At 42.2% G+C, this 25054-nt stretch overlaps 1 protein-coding gene and 1 long non-coding RNA gene across 6 annotated transcripts in view; both read right to left on the reverse strand.

Moving 5' to 3' along the window:
• The window catches only part of baz (par-3 family cell polarity regulator), a 116254-nt gene that overhangs the window by 60808 nt on the left and 30392 nt on the right, over positions 1-25054 (reverse strand). The window lies entirely within an intron of this gene.
• LOC111268080 (uncharacterized) overlaps positions 1-25054 on the reverse strand; it is a 29401-nt gene that overhangs the window by 1375 nt on the left and 2972 nt on the right. The gene's annotated exons all lie outside the window — the stretch shown is intronic.

Here is a 25054-nt window from a genome sequence, read left to right on the forward strand (position 1 = left end):
CGATGTAAAGGTATGTAATTCTTCTAGTAACATTTGTTTTGTTGTCGTAGTATTAGTGGTTTTAGCAACTATGAATAGCATTTGAGGCGATGAATATATTTCGTAGAGAAACGATAAAGAAGATACAAGTTTAAAAAAAAATCAAACACCTATATGATTTATCGCTCATCGCCCTTCCGATAAGGCACGGGCGGATATTGTCTCTAGCGTTATTTTACTGTAAATAGAATAGGTAATAAAGAAATGCCATAGTCGTAGGATAATTATTTCATTAGTAACTTGAATTGAATTGAAAATCACTATAGGGAATCATTGCAGAAAACGTTGATAATAGGCGCAGAACCTACAAACCGGCAAATTTAAAATTCGAAGTGATACGTAGTAGTGGAGTTTCGCACTTCATGGCGAAAGTAATACAATTTATTAAATAAATACGCCGTTACTCTTGAGCCATTCACGAACACAATTTGTATATTACGAAAGAACAAAGTAATCTGTTACATTGTTGCGGTCAGCAACGTCTGTAACAAGAATCTACCACTATAGAATGGAGACGTTGACTAGTAGATCCAGAAATCGTTGGTCAGCTCTTTCTGATACTGCCCCTCTACATTAATTCTTTTTCCGCTTTCAAGTTTTCATAAACGCGTCACTGTGTCAGACGCTTCGGCCTGCTCACTATGACCACGCCTCGCAAAATTTCCCGATTTTAAATCTCAAAAGTGCGTCGTTATTGCTCTAACAGCGCAGGAGTCGTACGAAAGAATCGATGGTAACATCTTGTCAGTTTCTGATTCGCATCCATAGCTAAGTGATACCAGACACATATTCAATCATTGACCACTGGACGGGCAGATACGCGGACACACAGACGTAGACACACGTAAATAGATAAATCCATTCACAACTCTCTCCCGTTCGTCTGCCGCTGATTTCGTTCCTCATTATTTCGTCTTCTTTTATCGGTCTGTTCGACATAGCAGTCCTACTATCTGATGTTGATGACGATGTAAAATATATATGGCATCGTGGCTCATGTTTCGGAGCCGCACTGCTCGAAGGCAAGGTTAGCGGCTACCGTTATTGTTGTTGCTGCGGCGGTATCAAAATGGATTCGGCTATCCAGAATCCCCTTGAGAACAGCAGCGCACCGACGGCCCCGATGAAGCAGTAGAAGTGACCGCTCGGCCTTGCCGTTATCCTTCCACGCTCACCGCTGTCCGTCCACTTCTGTTATGCTGTAGCGTAAGATCCACCTCAGCAGGTGACAATTAATATCAAAATCACCAGCGCCACGTTTGGCATACGAGAAAGGGAACGATCATAGTACCATTGTTTTCGGCTCACTGGTCCCTGGCCAACTGGCTATAACGATCCCGTAGCTACAACATCAGAAACGACAGGAACGGGCCGTATGTAATCCAGACGATTTAAGCAGGTTTGTTTGATTTGCTATTTCGAAGACCTGGCACACCTTTACTCTCACTCCTCCACTATGACAGAATGTCAGGAATCGAGTTTTGTATTACTGCTTCTTTAGGCCGTCATATTCCATCATATAAAATGGCGCACTAATTAGCGACGAAGTAATCGATCACGTCCTGATTCTCGGCCATTACTTCAACATAATTTCATCCCCAAATACTGCAAAATTACCGACGAACACTCGAACACACTACGCCCCATTATGGTAAACTACAGAAAAAGCCTCAAATAAAAACGACCGTGAATCATCATAACCGGATCAACAGTTACAACAGAATTTGATTATAAAATGGTATTTCGTCGAACGACGTATAGCTTAGCTTAGCACAGATCGAAGTATTATATAACATATGCGTTCCGTATCAGTCCTTTTCCCTTTGGCATCCATACAACAAAGGGCCGTTTGCATTGATACCTGTTAATAGTGATTCGTCGAAGAACCATGACCATGCTGTTTGTTCACGTCGCTACAGAAGATATAGCAAGCAATAAATTGTATTATCATAAATAGACTAGCTTTATGCATGATTCCCATTGCATCCGTACCCATAACAGCAATCCTGGCCATTGTGGAAAATATAAATCATACGACTATTTATTTTATCTCGACCTCCGTTTCGCATTTCTTCGTTACGTAAATAAACATATTCAGAACAGATCAGTGATGCGTATATATATATATATATAATATATATATATATAGAGAGAGTCAGATACTAGCGATGGTCCTCACTGGACATCGTTTGGATCGTGTTTGATGGTCCTTCTAGTAAAGATCTAGTAGGTAGGTTCTAACAGTAAAAATTAGCGAGTATACACAGTGCGAAGAATCGTTAGCACTATGGAACGACTAGTTTTGTAATAACAGATCTGATTGTTTTGCCATTCAATCAATCACTCCTAAACAATAGAGATCACGAACGAAAAAAATATATGTGGACATCTATTTGTAATGTAAAGGCAAGCGTTTATGAAACATCCGTCACAATTACTATGACTATTATCATTAACTCGTTATAATTTAATTATGCTGGTTTGCTTGGTACGTTACAATGGATCCACAATTAAGGCTCAGCACTGCACCAGGTATCTCACCGAACAAAGTAGCTGAGAAGCATAAAAATGACTTAACTCAGCTTTGAAAGAACTTCTTAGAGACAAAGCACGCATTCACCACGTCTTGACGAATAGAAAAGGCTAAGCTTCAATAGCCAAAAAATTTTTCATTTTTTCCTTCCGTTAAGCGTCTTCACATCGTGACTGCCATCTGGTGATGTTCTCCCGTTTACCCCGGTTGCCCCGCTCTTTTTGTATTAATCACAATTACTAATGCTATTGCTAACAGCGGTGCTATTTAGCAACGAAGTTGAGTCTGCTTCTTCCCTTCCTGAATCGGTTGATCCTGCAGCTATTCCAACAGGGAAAAGGCGAATTTCTATATGATCCAACAATTTTTTTCCGCTTACTATTGCCACTGCTGTTATACGTAAATGCTACGGTAAACTTGTGAACAGTTGTCCCAGCATCATCCGTAACTGTGCACACTCCTGCCGTAGTAACAAGTATATGGATATATTTATTAGCATCACCGGCTGGTGACGCCGGAAAGATGAAAAGGCGATTCATATCGTAAGTCAGGTAGATTTCTTCTCTTGAATATAGGAGAGAGGGAGGGCGGATAGGACGGGACGGACTAAGAGGGCAAAAAGTCACCATGAAAATAAAGAAAAGAGCAAAAACAGCCGTAAATATTCATTAAGTTATGATTGTCATATGGGTGATGACGACGAAAAGACCATCTTTCTGCTGCTGTTGCCGCCGCGCCGGTGATGATGGCGGTAGCGCTGTTGCTGCTGCTAATGATTTTATTGACGCTGGTAATGCTAATGCTAATTTAAGTGTCATTCTTTTAGAAGTTGTTTCCTTCGCCCGATTCGACTAGCCGTCATGAGCACATACCCTTCCCAGTAACACATACTTCGACGTAGAGGCAATGGGCAGACTGGGCATAAAATGGGTAATAAAAAACATCCAGGGAGAAGGGGAAGCTAGTAGTGAGCGCGTAGTGCGAGACTGAGGGCAGCGGGGCCAGGGAGAAATACAACGAATGATCAAAAAGGTATTTTCGTTATTTTTTTCGTCTATAAAAGAGGAACTATATTCACCGCAACCGGAAGAAAATAGCTTGCATCGGTGACTGGATGCTGGACCATCGCTCTGCTACCTACGACAGCTAAACGTAGCCCGTACGTCACCAGCCAACGACGAAGCAGCATCTTCGTCGTGGCGGTCGTCGTTCGGCTGTTCGCTGATGTTACCTCAGCTTCGGTGGTGCGATGGGGTCATCCCCCGTAGGTTAAACTATTAGCAATGATAAAGAAGTATTGTGGAACAGCATCAGCGGCATAAGCGTCAGCAGAAATGGAAGCATGGGAATAATAATAGCTTCGGTTTTAAGCATCAAAGAAATGGCAGCCAATGGCGGAATTACAGGTAGAGCGAAAGCAGAAAGCAATTCATTATTGGGGACGCGACGGCTATCGGAGAAGAACGCCGATTTTCGGGAAAGAAACAAGGAATTCCTTTCGAATCCAAGTCACAAAAATAGCGAGAATTTAACTAGTCATCGATTATCAGTGCGCTAATGTAATAAGCTCAAGATAGTAACCAGCTGTGCTGGGCTCGATAGCAGACTGAGCCATTACCTAACGATTCTGAAGTATATTTATTAGTAGATATGAGTCAAAATGAGTCAGCCTTTCCTTATGATGGAAAAGCACCAAATTATATGAGGCAGTCTTTCACTATTAACATAGGTTGTGCGTATGTATGCGCTTAGCGAATTTAAACCAACGAGCCTTTGGTCGTGTTATCCAAGTGCTATTTTTCAGCTGACCTAGCCACCACCTAAGACATACACTATTACAAAGTAAGTCGCTTATAAATCGTCATTTTCCCAGCGCTACCCTCACTTTCATCCATAGACATTTAATCATTTTTACCCTACGTCCTCCAGCATTTCTTTCGTGTCAGATCGATTGCACGGTAAACAAAGCTGACCCCAGCTTCGACGATGTGTGAACTACAAAATATTAAAGTCGAAATGAATACACATGCACGACAGGTCCAGACTTTTATTCCGTCTGCGGCTTTGAAACACTGATAACCTAAGACCTTCGTCGTTTTCTTCCCATTCATCAGCAGTACCATTACCATCATCATCGACGTTCTATTTTCGCGAGCGTCAAGAACATTTCACTGCACCGTCCACTGGTCGAATCCGTTAGCGATGGCTGCCGCTGACTGACTGCCATGAACAGAATCTGCAGCTGTAAAAAATGCAGGAGTTGCCTGAATGGAGACCGCCTTCCTCGTTCTCGTGCGTCGCTAAGTCGCAGTAATTTCTGCAAACATCATCGCGATTGTTGCTGACGCTACTGTTATAGCGAACGATAGTCAACATTTCCATTGGGAATTATTCACTCGGCTATACACAAACCAGCCTGGATATCGTTGCTAACAGACTGCAACGCCACCACTGGCGCGCATATACAAAACTCTACATCAGGCGACAAACGCTGATCATAGCGATACGACGAGGGTGACGCTGAGAAAAAGCAAACGGTAACATCATAGATATACTACACACAGAGAGGAAGACCGTACCGAGTACGTTCAGAAAACCCCATGTCACCCACTGAATGATAGAAACACCAGAAGAAAGCGGCGCGGCGCCAGCGTATCATTACAGCGGACTGCGGTTACAAAATGACAAGATCAAAAAGAACGACACATCGCTATAAACCATCAACGGCTACAGCATTCGCTTGTTTCTTTAACCTGCATAAGACCATTTAGGAACGTCGCTGGCAGATCGTTGTTGAATACGAATTCGATAACTGGGTATCTAGAGAAATGCACAAAAAACATAAGTGCAATACCGATAGCGACAATCGCTCCAAACGTAACTAAGCTGAATGTTTCAGTAGAGAATTGAGTAGCTAAGGGAACCGATCACTCTCGTAACTCGTAATGATTTTTCCATTAATTCCCTAGTTAATGAAGAAATAATTGCTATCAGAAATTTAAGCTAAACGCTTGGTTGAAGGCTCGAGCGACGAGATGTAGTATAGATCACAACACGATGACCTATGTTCTTCGGCAGTACCTACAGGCGACCGTCGCGTCATGACCACGTAATTCGTAGATCATAGTTCTAGCTGAATACATTGCAAATATTCCCTACTTCAAGAAAAACAAACACACGGTTATCATGAGCGCTTCATACGACATTTTAATAATTAATTACGTACGTCGCTGTTTTTCGGAAGCGTTGGAGAAAAGGTTAGCTCCAACTTATACTTTGCATATAAACCGTTCGAATACATTAGTGCTCTCTATACACTGACCGTCTGTTGCTATATATATATATATATATATATATTAGAGATCTTCTTTTGATAGGAGCGTATCCAACAAAGAGCTAGGCCTCTAGTTCGTTATCGTACGTGAAGCCAAACGTACGTGAAACATCATATGGACATGTTTCAGACAGTGGCCGTTAAAATTGGCGTCGCCCTGGAACCGTTTAAAATACTCACGATATAGTCTACGCATCATTTCTTCTCGTAAGCTTTTGTTTTTTTCCTTATCTGTCTTCCATTAGCTGTCTCCTTCGGCAGTCTGAGTCGATCTTTCCAGTGGCGACACAAACGTCCACTAGATACGTCCTTCTAAAAGCACTGGAGGGATCTCTTTCGTGCCAACTTTTCCAGCCTGTTCGGTTGCCCGCGTCGCCCACCTTTGCATACGCAAAAGCCCAAGCAGAAAGTTCGAATACGGTCACGGCTTGTTCCCCGACTGCACTGCATTGCCCTTTGTAGCCACGAGCTGTGGTGTGATGATCGCCTCAGATGCTACTGGGGTGATCCGTGGATCAATCAGCGGGGGTATGTATTACGGATGGGCGGCACTGATCGACGACCATAGGCACCACCGCTTACGTTATGAGTTGTTCCAACAGCGCACAAAATAAATCGAGGTTCACCATCTAACAGTCGCAGAGGCTTTATATGAAAAGAACAAATTGAGGATTAAGCTTATAGGTCGAGTAAAAGCTGCTACAATGCCTTCGCTGTCTCTTATATAGTACAAAACTCAATTGGACCATCTACATATCCATAATCATCATCGCATCACCGGCGTAGTAACGATCATTTATCACTGTCTCCAATACTAAGCGAAAAATTGTTTTCACAGTTAAACGAAAAAGAAAAAGCCTACTGAAAGAGATTGTATAAACAGCCGTATTTGTTTTTATCCGCACAAATATAAGCGCTGCGTTACCTCTTCGATAAGCGTTAAATATTATCAGCTGATTGGAAATACAACATAGGAATGCGACAAGTTCAGATGGGCATTTGACGAGGCATTTTTCAAATAGAGACCGCAGAACAACCGTCTGCCCTCATTCAGCAAAGACAATCCGCGTCACAAAGCTCTTCTCTGAATAATAGTAAATTAGTAGCACAGTAAAAGGTATCGGTGGTGCTAACTGGTTAGCTGGTAACCGTAATAACTGTTCAGAAACGATGCTTTTTAGTAATATTAAATCTTACTAAGTATTTTAACATATCTTGAAGAAAAGAACTTTGAATAATAAAAAAATACTATATCTACTGCTATGAAAAAGACTTTCTTTGAAAAACATTATTGGACCTTTACAGTATGGGCTTTAAACGTCTACATCGGGTAAACGAAGGTTCTATTTATGGCTAGCTGATCATCAGTTAAATTTAGCCGTTAAATTTTATAAGTTAAATTTAGTCGTAACTTCGAAGCGGTGTTTACGGTAAAGAAAGTGTGGAAGATTAAATTCGAAAGTTTTTTTTTTCGCGCTTGACTATATATGCGACGAAGATCTTATCTCAAATATAAAAACAACCTCGTACTTGCAAAACAGTTGCCTTACGCTAAAAACAACACGACGTTTTGTTCAAATTAATGTATTTAGCTGACAGGAACGGCTAACTGCTGAATCTAACATGTGTTTGTATTTTCCTCTGCTTTATAATATTATTATCGTACAACCCGTGAGAGATTGTCGGCTATATCTATATATAAGTAACAGCTTTGCTGGCCTAGGGGAGACATATCGTTTCCTCCTGTATGTACGAAGCACTCTGCGGGTTAAGTCAATGTCCTGCCCGAGAAAAGCTGCTCTTCGTTTCGGAAACACGGAAGCAAGTACCTCAGATCACCTGTTATGTTTATCTACTGGTGCGACTGAATCGGTCCTCCCAGCTCGCGTTTTGTTAAATTCATCACCGCCTCAAACTTACGATAGCCCTGAAATGAAGCACGCGCGTGTCCCCACACGGACACTGAATAATCTGCCAGTATAACAGCTGGCGAATCGGCGATGAAAAATGTTTTGTAAGTAGCAGGACCACGCAGTCGACACACCTGCGAGTGAAAAGGACCGAGCGCGTTGTACAAAAACACGTCATTCAGCTTTTCATACTCAAGCGTCCAGAAGCAGTTTGTACAATGGTCTCATGGTTATCTATTTGTTATAGTGTTATGGAATGATGATACACAGATTGATAAGCCTTACAGCTTATCATATGAACATGCTAGCTGATGATGTCACGCTATCGGTAAAAATCCTTTCTTTATTCATCATAACAACGTCATGTTGACCTAATAGTAAAATCATCACAGAACAAGTATCAGAGACAAGCAGCATTGTCGCTCTACCATATGCAGTATATGTTAAATAACCCTGAAAAGGAGACAACTCCAAAAAAAAACACTAGTAAAACAATTGGCCACTGAACCATAACATAGCGGATCGTATGCCGTACGCGCGTCAATATAGTTATACGAACTCTTGATTTATGTACTGTACACACAAACAAAAATGTACATATTTCTGAAAGCGTTTCAGCTGCTTTTGTTGTCAGCAGAAGATTGAGAAACGTAGCCAACTGCCGGGGGAAGAGGGTGGCGGAGGAAGGCGGGAAATAGGGTGAAAGAGGTCTTTAGCATCACGAGCCGCCGTCCAGAACCGTTGCGATAAGTGCACTGACGATTAGTTAGTATGGTATGCTCATATCAGCAGTTGCACCGTCCTTGCTCTGGGCATAACGACTACGATGTCGAAGAATATATTGAGGGTCTGTTGCTACTGCCGCCATAATGTAGCTGACCATCGACGAGCAGTTTCTGTGTAATAACACTACAAAGTATGGATACAATTTGCCATTGAATAATATTATGATGTTCTCCATTTCAGTCCACCCATACTGCCGATCTTCGTCGTCGCCATTATCTTAGCTCAATCTCAGTCTTCTTGATCTTTTTCGTCTTTTATCAGATCGTGATCGTTCTCGATTAACGTCACTAGTACCTACAATTAACAGTACCTACATATTCACCGCGTTCTGTCGCTTGTCGATGCTTCTTAACCGCCGATCTTTTCATGCCGCGGGCCTACGATAATAGTAGCGCTAGTGTTAGTAGAATGAGCGGTTATACGTAGATTATAAATCGCTTCAGAATACGTCGGTACAAATACACTGCCATGTGATAACATTATATAGACGGGATAACATGCCAGCCAATCTCCCCCGTTACCTCTTTCTAGCAGCAGCAGCAGCATTATTATTCCCTCTCTGTTTTGATTCTTCAGCCTGTTCGCGCAGTCGTATGTTCTCGCCGCTAGCATAAGCAGCAGGAACAACTTGACAAACAGAGCTGCCCAAAGTAGCGCCCTTTGTCCTGCCACTGTTTAGCTACCGCTTTCGGTACTCTTGGAAACTGGGTTCGGCCAACAGAAATACAATCCAGCCATGAGCGAAAAGGAGCAATGGCGGGAAAATTAAACCGTCGCAGGTCAAATGAACCGAAAGACAAACAGGCCGACGATCATAGAACTACGCGCTGCACGATATTCGTGACTATCCCTCTCGTAGGATTTTCGGTAGCGGTCAGCACCCGCAGCAAAGTCATACTCTTAGACGTGGCTGAACACGAGCAGACCCGTACTCGGCTCGTTTATCGCTCGTACGCGTGCACACATGCATACACGCACGTACACACACTCGGACAAGATTACTCGCACAAAACGCTCATACAGAGGAGCAAGCAGTAATGTATCGTTGTCAGCGTGGTTCTTACTATTGTCTAGTACGGCTTGCTGATCCACGTATATCCTGTAGTTTGTCGGAACGATCACTGCCTTGCATATGATCGTGATATAGGGCCTACAGGTTTTCCGTGCGTTAAACAATAATAATGATCCTAATAGACAGTGATGATTATTTGATGTTTCACTGTTGTTATCACTGGCTTTCCCATCAGCCTATTTTTCTTTTACTGAATGTGGCTTTCTTTTGGCCCATCATACACGAACCATATAGCGGAACGTAAACATACACTGATTATATATATTCAAGAAATTATGCTTGCTACGATATAGTGGCGCAACGATTTTTCCTGCTTTTTAACGCAAATGACAAAAAGAGAGAAATTGCAATATTTCACTTCGGATGATGCCGCACTAAATCTGAGGTGTCGCTGGCACGCTCAACTGGTGTATCTCGTTAATATTTAATTGATATATCATTATGATCGGGCTGACTGAAAATCAAACAGAGTTATCACTTCTAGAGCTTTTTGCTGTTCCCATGTGACGCAACTGAGATACACCGTTACATATTGGGGGTGTGACACCCTAGTATATCAATTTAGCGCATTTGATTTTAGCATAATTGTACAATTTTAGCATCAATAGGTCAAATTAGAACGAAATCATCCTCGGTCGTCAGCTTCATCATTTCGATCGTCGCACAAATAAAGCACTACTCGCAAATTTATAGCTCATAATAGTTATATTGACGTATAAGGGCCGGAGTTAGAGAACGACAGCGGTATATACGTTTTTCATACATGCGCTTACCTCGATAACGCGGTTGCAAGATGAGCGAAAACTCCACTTCTTGTATTTAATAGAACAGAGGAAATTTGGCCGTGATACAAACTTTGCTACTGCTGCCCTAATATCATTGAAACAAGCTTCAACTTTCGGAGTTGTACCGCTACTCAATTGGCGCACGTTGACCGTATACTGTACGTGCGAAGCGAAAATCAATCTAATGCCGATGAAGACGGCGGCAGCAGTATCTGTAAAATGAAAGATTTTTGCTCGTCGCCGTTACTAGTTACCTACACTTTCGCTGCTGTAAGTGACGGTTCTATGGCAAACAGCTTGACTATAGTGGCCACAGCGGCAGTTAGCTCAACCATAATAACAACAACAAAAGGGGTCCACCGATGCTACTGCGGTTTTAGTTATAGGTTTGCCCAATCGTCCGTCTACCCGTCCACATACCAATCGTCTGCTTTCGAAGCTAAAAGCAAGACTCTCGTTATCCGGGCTGTCACGCGGCGTCACTTTCAATTTCCATTATGCCCCGCCGAGGGACGGACGCGTGAATCCAGTGGCGCTACGACGAAAACAGCAGCAAATGATCGAGAGAGACCAGGCTTAAGTCAGCCAAAGGGAACAAAAAAAGAGAATAAAATATCGCAGAGCTGCAAACTGTAGCTTTACTCTAGCTAACATTTATGGCCATTGACAACTGGAAACTACGTTAGTTCTGGCAAAGGGTAGAGCTTTGCAGCAGTAGCAGCGGCCCTGTCGCTCTAGCGTAACATGAAAATAAAGCGAATAGAATTGAGTCCCTAAAAAGCTGCAGCATGACGATCGGCTGGTTAGTAACTGCGCTCCCATTAAATTGGACATTTCCAATGACTACGGGAACGACAAGTTACTTATGACGATGATGGTGATGATCTTTGCTATTAATTGCCGTCTTTCAACCCTTGCCTCGACAAAGCAGTGAAAATTAGCAGCAGCATCGATAACGATAATGACTACTGCGTCACATTAGACGCAAGCGTACCGAAAATTGTTCGTGTTTCTGCTACAGGACCTCTCCACTAGCATAATAGTCGCTCCCCAAGACAAGGAAAAGACGCATAAACGAAAATAGCTGAGAGGCCAAACACTGCACTGGAAAAATACGCTTCGGATTGGCAATGTTGTCCGAAGTTGTCTTTGCCCCACCTCATGTCGATAAGAATGTCACTCTGGTCTCTCGCTTCCTTTCGTTATTTATAGACGACTCGATACGTTGAAAAATGTTATTTGATTACCCAACATTGTTTCATGGCAAGGAGCGTTAATCCCTTCATTTCCCTCTCTTCTTTACTTAGTCGCATCTTCGTTGCCTTCACACTGCAATCGACAAATGGTCAATGACGTACTGTAAATATACCTTCAAGTACCAGAAAAACCAGAAGTGATGTTCAACTTTATACGCTTATCGCAAATACTCGCACAGGCAGGTTAACGGGCAAGCAAGTAAACGATGATTTTTAGCCCCCCACGCTACGTATCCATTGCCGCTACCATTTCCTCTTCCACTGCCGCCGCCGCTGCTGTTACGCACCTTCGTGATGGTGCGTCGTTTTCTTCGTTTTTATCGATTTTATTTTTAAACCGTACGGAACGCTTAGATTATGTATAGCCAAATGCCGAAGTCCGGTCAAGGAAAATAAATGAAGTAGTGACTGCGAGCGGTCTTCTCGACACAGTGGTCTTAATTCAGCTTGGCCTGGTTAATGGCATAGAAGAATCAAGATGACGGATCGACGAGATGGCAATAAACAAATAGGTATAACCAGCTGTGCGAAAACAGCCCTTACGATCACCCAAAGTCAGCCTCGGTGTAGATGCTCGTATTTGACATTGACTTTACCATGTAACACTTTTCATTGATGAGTACAGAGTAACCGAACTTCGATGAAAAAAATGGAAATTATGTTGATTTATCGATAATAAGAGCTAGCTCAAAATTTTACGCTATTCAGCTATTCAACAGCTAAAAGTGCCAACGTCACAATGGCAACGATTAAGCTAAACGATGACAATTTAGAGATACCAGTATTATATCTAGAACGTATAAGCTTGTTAAGTATAGCTACTGAAAACCGCGTGTGATTCCGAAAATTATAGATCATTCTACTATGATTTCTATACTAGTTAGTGGACAACGAAGACCGCTCGCAGAACCTCAAGCGTGATGATGCGTGATACAATACATGCACACTAAACACAACCATGTCTTTATATCATGCTTAGGGTTAAATTGCGTAAGGAAAAGTTCGTGGTGTTGTGATACAGAAAGAAGATTGAATTCGACGATCGTTTCGTCCTCGGGTGGTCTTAACATAGTGAGTGACTAATGTCATATTTCTTTCTATGAGCATCGATTATCGGCCTTTTACCCATATTTTGGCTCGGACTGGTTAAGCAAACGTCCCATACAAACTGCTAGTTAGATCATTTTAACCTGCCATGACCATCGATACCGCCGAGGTTACCCTACTAGACGAAACCTGGGGCACCGACCATGATATTGAAGAGTATCTTCATAAGCGTATCCGATCTTTCATTCCTTCTCTCTCGCTCGCTTACTTTCCAAAGAAGGCCTCTTTAACAAAAGTCTTAAGGAGTTTTGTCTCTAGGACGGCCATTCCAATTCGCTGGTCGATGCAGAGGTCGCCTCTCGTGCGAGTTCCTCTATTTAACTAGTACGAGCCTGCATACTGGGCACACATGACGCCACCAGGTATTTTCGTTGGGTGACATCTGGTCTTTGTCGACCGTTCAGGCGGAGGAATCTCCACCACACAGCTAGAGTCAAAATGGAGAGGTGGGGTAGAAAATATGGGCATATGTATAACGGTTGCTAGCGAATCAGTGTCATCATCAGCGCGCAAAGACGGACAAGTACACCCTATAACTCTAGGGAAGAGAAACTGTCTTCTTCGTGCTGAAGCATCAGCGAAATCTAAACGACACTCATCGAAAGAATTGCTAAAAAGCCCTTTCTCCAGGAAAGACCCATATACCGTACCGAGACAAATATGTACCGACCATTCTACACCAAGGTGTGCATTTTACCGAGATTTCGTTCCCGAACGTGGCAAATGATTTCCTCATGACACGACTACTACATAGGTACATAGAGGATTACCACGCCTACGAACTAGCCACCGTTTGTTCTTCTTTCAACTAAGTATGAGGGTCTCATGCACAAATGACAGCAACGGCGAACTGATGACAAAAAAAGCATTAGGCGTTTGCCTTTTGGAGGGGTTTGCAGAATACAATCTACAATTTACAATCTAATAACCGACTATACCGATGGCTTCACAGAAGACAACAAGTTTTATAAACTTGTATATATACAAATATATAAGCACCGATCAGCGTTCATCAAGAGTGAATGTTGATCGGTGCTTCGATGGTTATGAAATTTGTATAAATTGAAATTCTTAGCTCATATGAATGAACTCACTTTCGACAAATACAAACACTGTATCGAGCAGAAAAAACTGCTCAACTACGCATCAACCACTTGCTAGATATAAGTGATATATAATATTGGGAGATTATGATTCTTTCAATCCCGTCGGATTCGTCAAACGAAAGATGATGCCTAACTGAAAAGATCGTGGATATCGAGCTATTTTCCTTGCGCACAAGCGGGCTCTGCTTGGTAAAGGAAGCTGAACCATCCGAGAGAGTTATCCGCTTCTATTGTTTAAAAGCCGTGTCCTGCCTATGACATTATGAAAGGAACTTCGAGGGAGGCTATTTGGCTGACAACCCTTTCCCTGAAGGCTGCAGTATTTAAAAATAAAGGTGTGTGTCTCTTGGTTGTGACATAGTAACCCGTTAATCAGCTAAGTAAGTATACTCACCATCTAGCACTGATTGTCTATTGTTAGAGTTCGCTATAGATGAAAGTAGATTCAGATTTACGTAGTTAACCTTCAGCACGCCGTGTAGTACGGCGGAAGTGATCGGTGCCTTATTAAGTCATATCTTCTATTGTGAATCATTTGGTTACAGGTACCGATTGTAAAGCAAAAAAAAAAAAAAAAAATAAAAAAAAGAAGTATGTCCAATTGTCCGATGAGTAAATATAAATAAATCATATGCTGGCTTTTAGATTGTATGTGCATCTCGTTTTATGTCTGTCCATTTATTATTATCATTGATGCGTCGGCGAGGCAGGTAGCTCGCGGGACTTCTAATGATACGGTCTTCGGCTAACACTTACCCGAGATTGAGTAATTTTTCAGATGACTTAAGTTATTGAAAGGAGCTGTCAACGAGATAATCAGCTTTGAGGTATGTTCTCCCGTTACGAACCCATCATTGTCCCCTATTTAAATATAGTAAAAAATTTCTATAAAAAAAAGGTGAGATTATTCATCTCCTACTTGCCATAGGATATCATTCTACAGACATAATCGCGGTGTCTGTATTTTCGTTATTGTATGCTCGTAACCACCCCAGAAGTACTACGAATCCTACTAACACCTAATTATAATTCCAGCATTACCGTTCTCCAATGAGTCGGATCGTACCCACAGATAGATCTTTCGCATAGTTCATATTTAGCTTCTTCAGTAGCTTTGGCCCTTTCTCTTTTCTCTTTGTCGTTTTGGTGCCCCTGAAGCCTTCGCTGCTAAAGTTGCTGCTAGTACCGCCTGTTCGGACATCGGCAGGGTTAGGATATTGGTCCGGCCACAGATTGGCCAAGATAGTTGCTGGCGGCCATTATAACCAAATAATACACACACAACGTTATTATTATGGGAACGATAAAACTGGAACATCGGAAACAATGATAACAGTCAGCATCGCCACGTCGAGCTGGCATATCGATCGCCACGGCAAAACATTAGTTATCACCATCAATAGGTGCGTTGGCGCCCATAACAACAACAATGCGTCTCTCAGCTTACGTGCTTGAGTGTGGCCTTTCGTACAAAGTCGAGCAAGAAAAACACTGCTTTACAACCTTCCGTCCTATATAGGAGTGGTTCTTCATCGAGTTTGGAAGGTATTGCCCGAATTCTGTCAAGGGTAAAACCGAGATCCAGTGGAGGCCTCGATTTGAAAGCTTCTGAGAGCCCCAAGCAGTAAGGCTTTCTATACTTCGATAATGGTAAACTATAGTAATATTGTTTCCGTGATAGCTTAGTGGTTTAACGTATTTGCCAGTTAATCTTAGGGACACGTTGTGGCCTAGATTCGAATCCAGGCATAAACACAGTTCCTTTCATGCTGGGAGCCAGCCGTTTGTAGAAATGCCTAAAGACAATGCCGGACTTGAAATACGACACATAGAGACTATAGTATTACCTAGTTCATCTCGTGTTGGGTCGGAAGTTCTGCTGCTGTAATTCAGGCTGTAAAAGCTATGCAGCATTCAGCGAAGCCTTCAAAGTGATTATGACAAAGTGTGACACCGTTTTTTCGCATACTGAGCGGAAAGCTGAAGGAATGCAGAGAACCATGATGTTGGAGAACTATGCCGGCGTACGAACGGCAGCGGAACATGAAAGTTCCTGCTCAAGCAAGTCAAATGTCAACAACAACAAATGACCAGTGCGCTAAATCTCTGAGCGATAGTGTTGATTGTGACGGTCATGATGATTGTGGTGATATTGATGTTTTTGACATCGATAGTCAGTTGGAGCATTCGGGCCCCGATTCATGCCTACCCACCATGACTGATCCGAAACACACGTGTGTAATCTGTGCGGTTCAACGCAACTATCGACAACGAACCGCAGTTGCCGCCGCGTGGCCATGACGATTCACTGACCCAGCTACTGAAACGCTACCAACAAACAAAGCAACAGCAACAATCGTAATAGCTGAGGTTGTCAACAACATAAGCAGCCGAAGCGGGGCAGCGGTTTGAAATGGTGCAGGGATACCCTACGTGGGGCCGGAGTATTCCTGGCGTAAGGGCTTGTATAAGCTTTAGACGTACTTCGCGTCCGTTTCTCCACAATTTCGAAGAGAAGAGGAAAAAAATAGGTAACTGGTGGCTTATGCAGCTGCTACTGCTACTGCTACAGCTGCAGTTTGTGCCTTAGCCTTCGTCACCTTCTGCCCTCAATCGAATAAACCTGTCAACATTGCCACCGCCCATATGATTACGCGATGGAGCCACGCTAAATGGACGATGGACGATGAAGAGCTATGGCCGACAACTTATTAGCACACAGCAGACCACTCTATATTCCACCCATCAAGTGGTAATAGTGATCACAGCACCAATAGTGAAGCTTCAGCCTGCTGCTGTTCTATGATGCACGTGCTGCAGCTTGAAAAGTGGGCCTGTTTGTAGTTGTGATAGGGTTGCTATGGTGGGTATGGAGCCGGTATATACAAATCGAAAACACCAATGGGCATACCGTTGCAGCGCGGGACGAAAACACCGGAGACACGACAAAGTGTCTGACAAACGGTGCCATTTCTAGTCAGTCGTCGTCATCATCACAATGATTGTCTGCGGAATCATCGACGACCACATTACTCAATCTTTAGAAAATGGAGAAATCGTACAAGGAATATAAAGCACAGAAGAATTTTAAAACAGGTTTTTTTTTCTTTTCATATCACCATCATTGTCAATTACTATTAACGGAGAGTGATAGTATATTAGGCAGTAACCAGACAGTCAACCGCAAACACGCACACACGTCCGGACTGACCCATAGTCATGCGGCTGATACCATAGAGCAATGACAGCATATGAGGTACATCTGAAGAAGCAAAAGGAGGCGGATAAACATTTTTTATATATGTTCTAAAATCTTAAGTGTAAAGTGGGCAAAATCTATGCGTTCTAACCGAAACACACAGACAGACACGTACATGGGCTCCTTTATAGCCCTATGACATGAGAACTTACGCTTGCCTAGATAACAGCGCGTCGAAACGCATATGGTAGCCAACAGACTATCCTAGTTCGGTTTTGTCCCAGATCGTGAGTTAAAATAAAACCGAAAAAGTGGAGATAGGAATAAGCTATCACACTATGCACGTCATATCATATTCCTTTCAATTCATATAAGTCATTGTTTAAGGAAGGATCGAATTTTTGGGATGGCAGAAGCCAAAGATAGTTTTACATGGGATGACATCCGTGACAGCGGTGGCATGCTGGTCATAGCGGTAGGGGAGCCAAAATTGGTCGGGGATCTGCATGAGACGACGAGTCTACAACAAAGGCTGCAAAACAACAGCAAACATCTACTTAGTGATGTACAATTGAAACGCAGACGAAAAGACAATCAGCTTTGACTATGGCATATAATATATTAAGTGTACTATAGTATTATCGGCTACTTTCCGTAGACTCAGGGAGTTAAGAGAACATTTCTATTTAGCCACACATTTACATAAGAACTAGTGACCCACGCGGTAACGCGGTAATAAACAAACAGCCTATAAATATAGCCTAAAGTATAAACTATACCGGCGCTACATTCACGCAAGTTTTGTCATATACACAATTTAAATGCAATTGTGTATGCAGAACGAATCTCCTAGCGACTAGACCTTATCTATGATCAAGTTGCTTTTGCGCTTGTAAAACTTGCACTCTGCAGAGATGGCTCTCGTGATTTTTACTGCCGAGTACATATACGTTACATAACTAAACCGTTATACATCCGGATAATCTCTGACTAGTAAGGTATAATTTTTGTTTCTTGGATTAAGCAAGGCTGCCTTAATTTTAAGGTTTGATCTGTATATGCGCATCAAGAAATAGCGCTTAGTACGGCATAGCGTGATAACGGTTGATCGAACATTACTACGCGATCTCCGCATAATAATTTGGTATTATGGTTTTTTTTTTAACAAACCATTTACTGCTTTGCCTGCAGCTGAACAAATCACAAAGGTTCAAATCAAAAATGATTTTGTTTTTCGCCGAATGCAGAATATAGGCACCAGCAAGCCTGACTCACAATTATCATGTCACAATATATTACGTTGTTGTACGCATAGTAAGGACAAGTAACAGCTGGGCAGTCCCCTATTGGCGTGTGAGCTGGCAGCAAGTTCACACATGTCACTTGACAGCTCGATCTTGAAATCGAGCGTCGGCGGTCAAGGTAGCGATGTTCTTTCAGGCGATAGGTCCATGTTTCACCATCCGATTTAGCAGGATCACTATGACACAGGCTCTCTTATTTATACGTTGCAGCACATTTTCTTGAGATCTACGCCAATCAAACAATACGGTGGTTCATCTCCATTTAAATGCAGAACGCTTTTTATCTCCGGTTTCTTTCCATATTTCATAAAGCTTGCGATTACAGGCCACTCATGTTCATAGAGCTTCAGCTATTCGTATAAGTTTTTCCATGTTTGCGTGCGTGTGCGTGAGCATGTGCATATGGGTGCCCGTGTGCGCGTGCGCATGTGTCTGTGTCTGTGTGTTGTGTGTTTCGTGTCTCCTGTGTGAGTGTGTGTGAGTGTGTGAGTGTGTGTGTGTGTGTGTCTGTGTGTATGCGTGTGGGTGTGAGTGTGTGTTTATGTGTGTGGGTGTATGTATATGTGTGTGTGGGTGTATGTATATGTGTGTGTATGTGTATGTGTGTGGGTGTATGTGTATGTACGGGTGTCAGTGTATGTATGGGTGTCAGTGTATGTATGGGTGTCAGTGTATGTGTGGGTGTCAGTCATGTGTGGGTGTGAGTTTTTGTGTGGGTGTGAGTGTGTATGTGGGTGTCAGTGTGTATGTAGGTGTCAGTGTGTATGTAGGTGTCAGTGTGTATGTGGGTGTCAGTGTGTGTGCGTTTTTTCGTGTGTATGTGTTTTTGTGTGTGGGTGTGTTTTTGTGTGTGTGTGTGTGTGTTTTTGTGTGTGTGTGTGTGTTTTTGCGTGTGTGTGTGTCTTGGTATATGGGTAGGTCTCTGTACGTGTGTTCATGTCTGTGTGTGCCTTGATAAGTGTGAGTCTTGGTGTATCGGTGCGTGTGGATTCGTGGATGGGTGTCTGTATGTGTGTACATCACTTTATGTGTCTTAATGTATGTGTGTGTGTTTGTGTCACTAACTGCTGTGCGCGCTAGATCCAAAATATGCAGCTGCAACTATTCTGCCATTAATAACGTATCTAGTGTAATCTACCTTTGCTGCTACTAACCCTGCCTATCCTATCCTGTCATAAGCAGTGGCGTCAGGAATGGAGTGGATAGAGGCGAACGGCTGTGTTACAAGCCCATCTGGTTGATGGTCGATTGTTCCCACTAGCGCAGTCATTCAGCGTTTGGAGATATGCTGTTAGTGGACGACTGTACACGCATACACCATATGGAGTTATGATACGGGTAGGCGAAATCGGTGCGCTGGTTGACCAACCGAAGGGCCATGGTAGACACCAGGCATTAACAAGAACAAAAAAAAGTATGAGTTTATATTGAATTTCCAGATCGTATAGCTAAACCGAATAACATGTCAATACGTCTTTTCTAAAATAGTTGTTTGACTAATACCAAATTCTTCCTTTAATAGCAGATCTGACAAACTCTGTCCGAAGCCTTTGTTACGATTCACTACTAGATGGTTTATAAGCTTTGAGATCACTGGTTTGTAAGCTCATTGGTGCTTTACAAATGACCAGCGTTCACAGTTACTTATCACATGCGACATGTTTTCATACATTTCAGCCGCGCGATGCTGTTTCACTCAATGAGTGTGGTGCACCCATCTCAAACAAATATTCTCCAGACCATTTCTTTCTTGATTCGCTGCTATTGAAGATAATAAGCTTAAAGTTACTCAAGATCGTTGAATTTAGGTAATAAATTCAATCGACCAGATCTCTACGAAATAAAAACAGCTATCGTACGTACCACCGTAACACGATTTATAAGTCGGACAAATTTTCATATAGGAAATACAGTAGATGGGTAGGAAATTTCCATGTTATTCACAGATTCAACAAACTCATTACTTCAGTGTTATATGCGCTACAATTATCTCTCTTCACGTAATTCGCCACGTGGCTGGTCAATAGAAAGCCATTGGACGGTGAAGTTCAACCAAATTGAATTGGATCTACTTCAAACGTGTACAAATCCTCGGAAATGTTTAGTGCCCTTAACCTCATAGGTAGTAACGCTACAATCGTCCGTGACGTAACGGACCAGATCGAAAAAGGGCCGTCTAATGCTGTATTAACGTACGCTGCACGAAAACGAACGGCTAGATTGGGTCTATCGGTCCTGACCATTAGACAGGCGAACGGCGGGTGAGCACGCAGCCGGCCAAAAGTTGGGGTGCTCCGAACTACGAGTGCGTCGATGCGTAGCACCAGTGGACCTTTCTCTCGTGTCCCAGACAGAGGACTCAAATGTTCCCTCAAACAACGACACCATTCGTCTGCTGACCCAGGTCGACCGCCAGCCGTAACGACCTACTACCTCTAGCTGCTTATTGGTGGCCCGCTCTACGTCAACAGATTCGGCACATAATGCCGGGATTCGTTTATTCGATACGATTTTAGTTCTTCCACATAACGTACACACATTAAATAGAGCGGAGTCCTGATGAAGACTTTCTGGACATCGAATACGCAAACGGCATTTTATTAGCTATTGTCAATTATTACCCTTAGGTGAGTAAGTCTCCGGAATCATCTATTTTTACATACATAGCATGCCCTCACTAGGAATCCAGCTAGAGTGAGTCTCGCAGGATTTGACTGTGGTTTTTTCCAATAGATCTACAAGACGGCATGGCAACCATGCAAGCAGCCATTATTAATCCTAATAATACATTCTTAGTTTCCTATTTTCTTCATTATTAATAATTTTTCCAACGCTGAGATTGGCATCATGCTCGTTGCTTGCCACAACAGCGCCCTCACGCGTAACAGATGCGCATTAGTCACCCAGACTATGTGTCGCCAACAACTAGGATCGTGGCGTATGTCAGAATAAGCATGCTTGATTTTACAATAACATTTGCTTCTTCACTCCAAAAAACCCATTTTTTTCCTTTATAGTTATAAGAATATTTTCTAGAGTAGAAGCAGAATGAACCAGTGGTACACGAAATATTACTACGGTTCGCTACGTACGTAAAACCATACGATTTCAGAAATAGGCACGGGTCCATTAAGTATAACCAGCCTAATGACACTACTCCTACCTTTGAATGAGCTACTTGTATCTAACTCTAGCAACACGAGATTCTGAATGAGGAAGATCTAACTAATGATCGACAGTGGCGCGTTTTGTGATGGCTGTAAAATCCTTCAACCTCAGGCAACGCTCGTTTTCGTTGATGCTGAATGCGGCCGAGCGTTAATGATAGCTGCCGGCACAACAGGGTCGTCTCGAGCCCTCGAGTTTAGCCGTCTGCTGCATCGATCACTGACGCGCGTGGTGCCAGCCAGATATTATACATGGCTCCTAGGTACCACTAGTGCAATTACTGTAAAAAAAAATAGCGCTACCGTTCTTACGACGTGCATACCCGCTATATCGTTTGCCTAACAAGATCTGCGATCGAAGCCTCGCTTCTTTACTTTGCCATATAGATCGACTATAGGACCTGCGAATGTTTAACAGAGTAGAGCGAAATAACGTTTCTGCTGGATTCTTTTCATAGGGCCTGAGAGAGCGGAACGTATGGTAATTGCTTATTGAATAATGCAAAGAGCAGACGCCTATTTTTGTTGTCGTGCAGTTCTTAGAAAAAATAACAGCATTGTATCAGTAAATTGATTACAATTTATTATTTACGTTCCGTCGACGGACTCATCTGTTGGATACATATTGATATAATATAATGCCATTATATTTTGAAATAGGCTCATAATTAGGATCAGCAACATTATCTACAGATTAAGGAGAACTACTAATATATATAATTAATATATAATTAATAAGAAGTACTAATATATATATATAATTGAGTGGTGTATACAACCTGTCCGAAAAACCTGTCATCTTTTCGAGATGACTGCCAAACTAATTAAAAAAAAGACAAAAATCATTATCAGAAAATCAACGTAAAATCATACTTGAATGTCTCTAAACTTTTTTCACCCAGTTATGAATCTGTCGTTCGGTGACACGCTTGTTCGCAGATTGTTCACGATACTAACGTTGCCCTTTGTTGAGTGGTACTCTCATAGTGCGCCTACCTACCTTTTGAGCGGTCCTTGCGTTTATCGTCCTTCTTAAAAAAATATAAAATATCCGACCTATAGAACCAAGCGCTACGTAGCTCAGCAACGGTAACCCAATAATCGATTCATACCATAACCAAAGATGAGTCGACTTGTTTAGAAGATGACTAAATTAAAAGCTATCAGCTATCTTTCCTTTTATTAGCTACGTTTAATATTTGCGTATCCGAAGAACCCATCTATATTTCTAGTTCAGTAATGTTTGATTGCACTAAAATGCAGGAAAGCCTATATATATATATATACAGTAAATCTAGTTAATTTCCAATACTGGTTCCAATGCATTGCTGTGGAAGGAAAAGAAAAAAGGGGCGTACGTTCCACTGGTAATATCTTTGCCACCCTGAAAACTCGCGTCGGCAAAAGAAAATTTTGAAATATGGTGAGCTACTTTTTTAACGCATGTTTTTTTCTGTACTTTATCTGAGCTTCTGATGACGAATTCCATCTGAAACCAATATATGACGGGATGACATTACGTTTTTAAAAAGGCTAGACCTAACAAGCAGTCTCGTTTCCTTGTTACCATGCTTTTCGATACAACTCAAAGCAGAAGCCGTCATCCACAGAGATCTGATCGTTGTCTGAACAGTAAACTTATCACTATTAAAAATCGTACTTTTACATATTAAACGTTATCACGTTGGTATCGAAAAACTACGTTTAAAGGTAACCTGTTTAATTAAAGATTGTCCTTTTAGCTCGATCGCTAGATTCAGAAAGCGCGCAATGCACCACTTACATACGTACAGGCTTTGTGTAAAATCAAGAAACGTTATTTGCATTCATTTATAAATATTCATAACGATTATATGGACCGAAAATTGAAAATGGCGTCCGGGATTGTTAAACCTAACTATTAAAAAGACCGAATGCTGCCCTACAAAACGTAACTGGTTACCCTATAACGCACCGAATTTCCAAAAAAAAAACATAATGAAACGGAAAATCATTAACGTTGCCGCCGGCAGATGCTAACAAAGCGATAACAGTTTACAGTCGATTAGAAAATAGTATAGCTAGCTATATATAGTATAGCTAAACATTATGGGTCAGCACTTGTGTTTCATTGCAGCATCACTTGTGCCGCTGTTTAAAAAAAACGCTCACCTTAATGTCAGCGTTCAACCTCAGCCTGGCTTGAATTTACCGCCCCATTTCAATGGAGTTACTCAGTGAAGTACTTCTTACGTCGGCATACTAATGAAACTATCTGTACCTCTGTCCGTGGGCAGAATAAAGCCCGATTCGATTCGCTTGTCATTAGCTAGAGCAGTTTCACTGCTCGCGTATATACCCTAGCAACCACAGATTTCGACATCTACTAATAAAATTGTGAAATACGGTGTCACATTGGAGCGGTAATCCTTGAAATTCCGATTTAAAGCTAAACGAAGCTAGTTCTATATGCGTAGGTGATTTTGTACCACACAACAACAACAACAACAGCAGCAGCAGCTTATTAGAATAAAGCAGGCGCCCACTTTCGTTCGTGTCATCAATAAGGAACCTCTATCATCAATAAGTTTTAGTATCCTTCACTTGCTGTATTGTCGTCCAGCAAGGTATGCATGAATACCTCCTTGCCTCAATCTTACAGGCATCAACCAACATGTATCGGACAAGGGCGCCTAATATGGCTTGCTGGACAACAATGGAGTTAGGTCACCCTATGCCCATCGGCCGAAAAACAGCGAACATCGCCATTCATGCCTCGCTCATCTGCACAGAATTAGAAGCTGGGTCTGTTCAAACGTACCTTTCAACGGGTATACCAATACGTAAAAATAACAGCAGTAAATGTACATGATTAGGTACCTAAAACCTAACGGAAGGCACGGGTTTGCACGCGCACGTGGTCATTTTGGCTTGCAATGCTTTTACAGCAGTCGAAATAACTGTATGTTGCTTGATTTCTTCAAAGGAGACACCCCTTTTGATCCAGCAGCCGAATACTTCCTTCATCATAATTCACAATATTATATAGAGGCGTCATTAAGTTATAATTGAGACGAGTTTCGTTAACGACCATTCCCGACAGAAGGTATTGCCCTCAGTGGGTTCTATTTTTGATTGCTCGCACTAAGACCTCATTTCCATTTTGTTGCGAAATGCTTGTGGTTGTGATTCGATTAGGGAACGGCGGTAGAGTATGTGTACGTCCGATAAGCACATTGGCAGCGTCAATAATACGCGGCGCACCGGCACCCATTTACGTAATACGGAGTTCGCTTCGTCATTTATCTCGTTCTTCCACTCCGCTTTTACGGGTGCATCGAGCTAATAAATATAGATCTACATTCTCTATACATCGATTCTCATTTACTGGACTGACCTAAATACTTTCGTGACCCCCTTCTATAGTTAGGCGTAAACGACGACGATGATTCCGCTGCGGTTATTAATCAGCGTGAA

The sequence above is a fragment of the Varroa jacobsoni genome, unplaced genomic scaffold (assembly GCF_002532875.2).
Source record: "Varroa jacobsoni isolate VJ856 unplaced genomic scaffold, vjacob_1.0 scaffold_1254, whole genome shotgun sequence".
NCBI classification, from domain to species: Eukaryota; Metazoa; Arthropoda; class Arachnida; order Mesostigmata; family Varroidae; genus Varroa; species Varroa jacobsoni.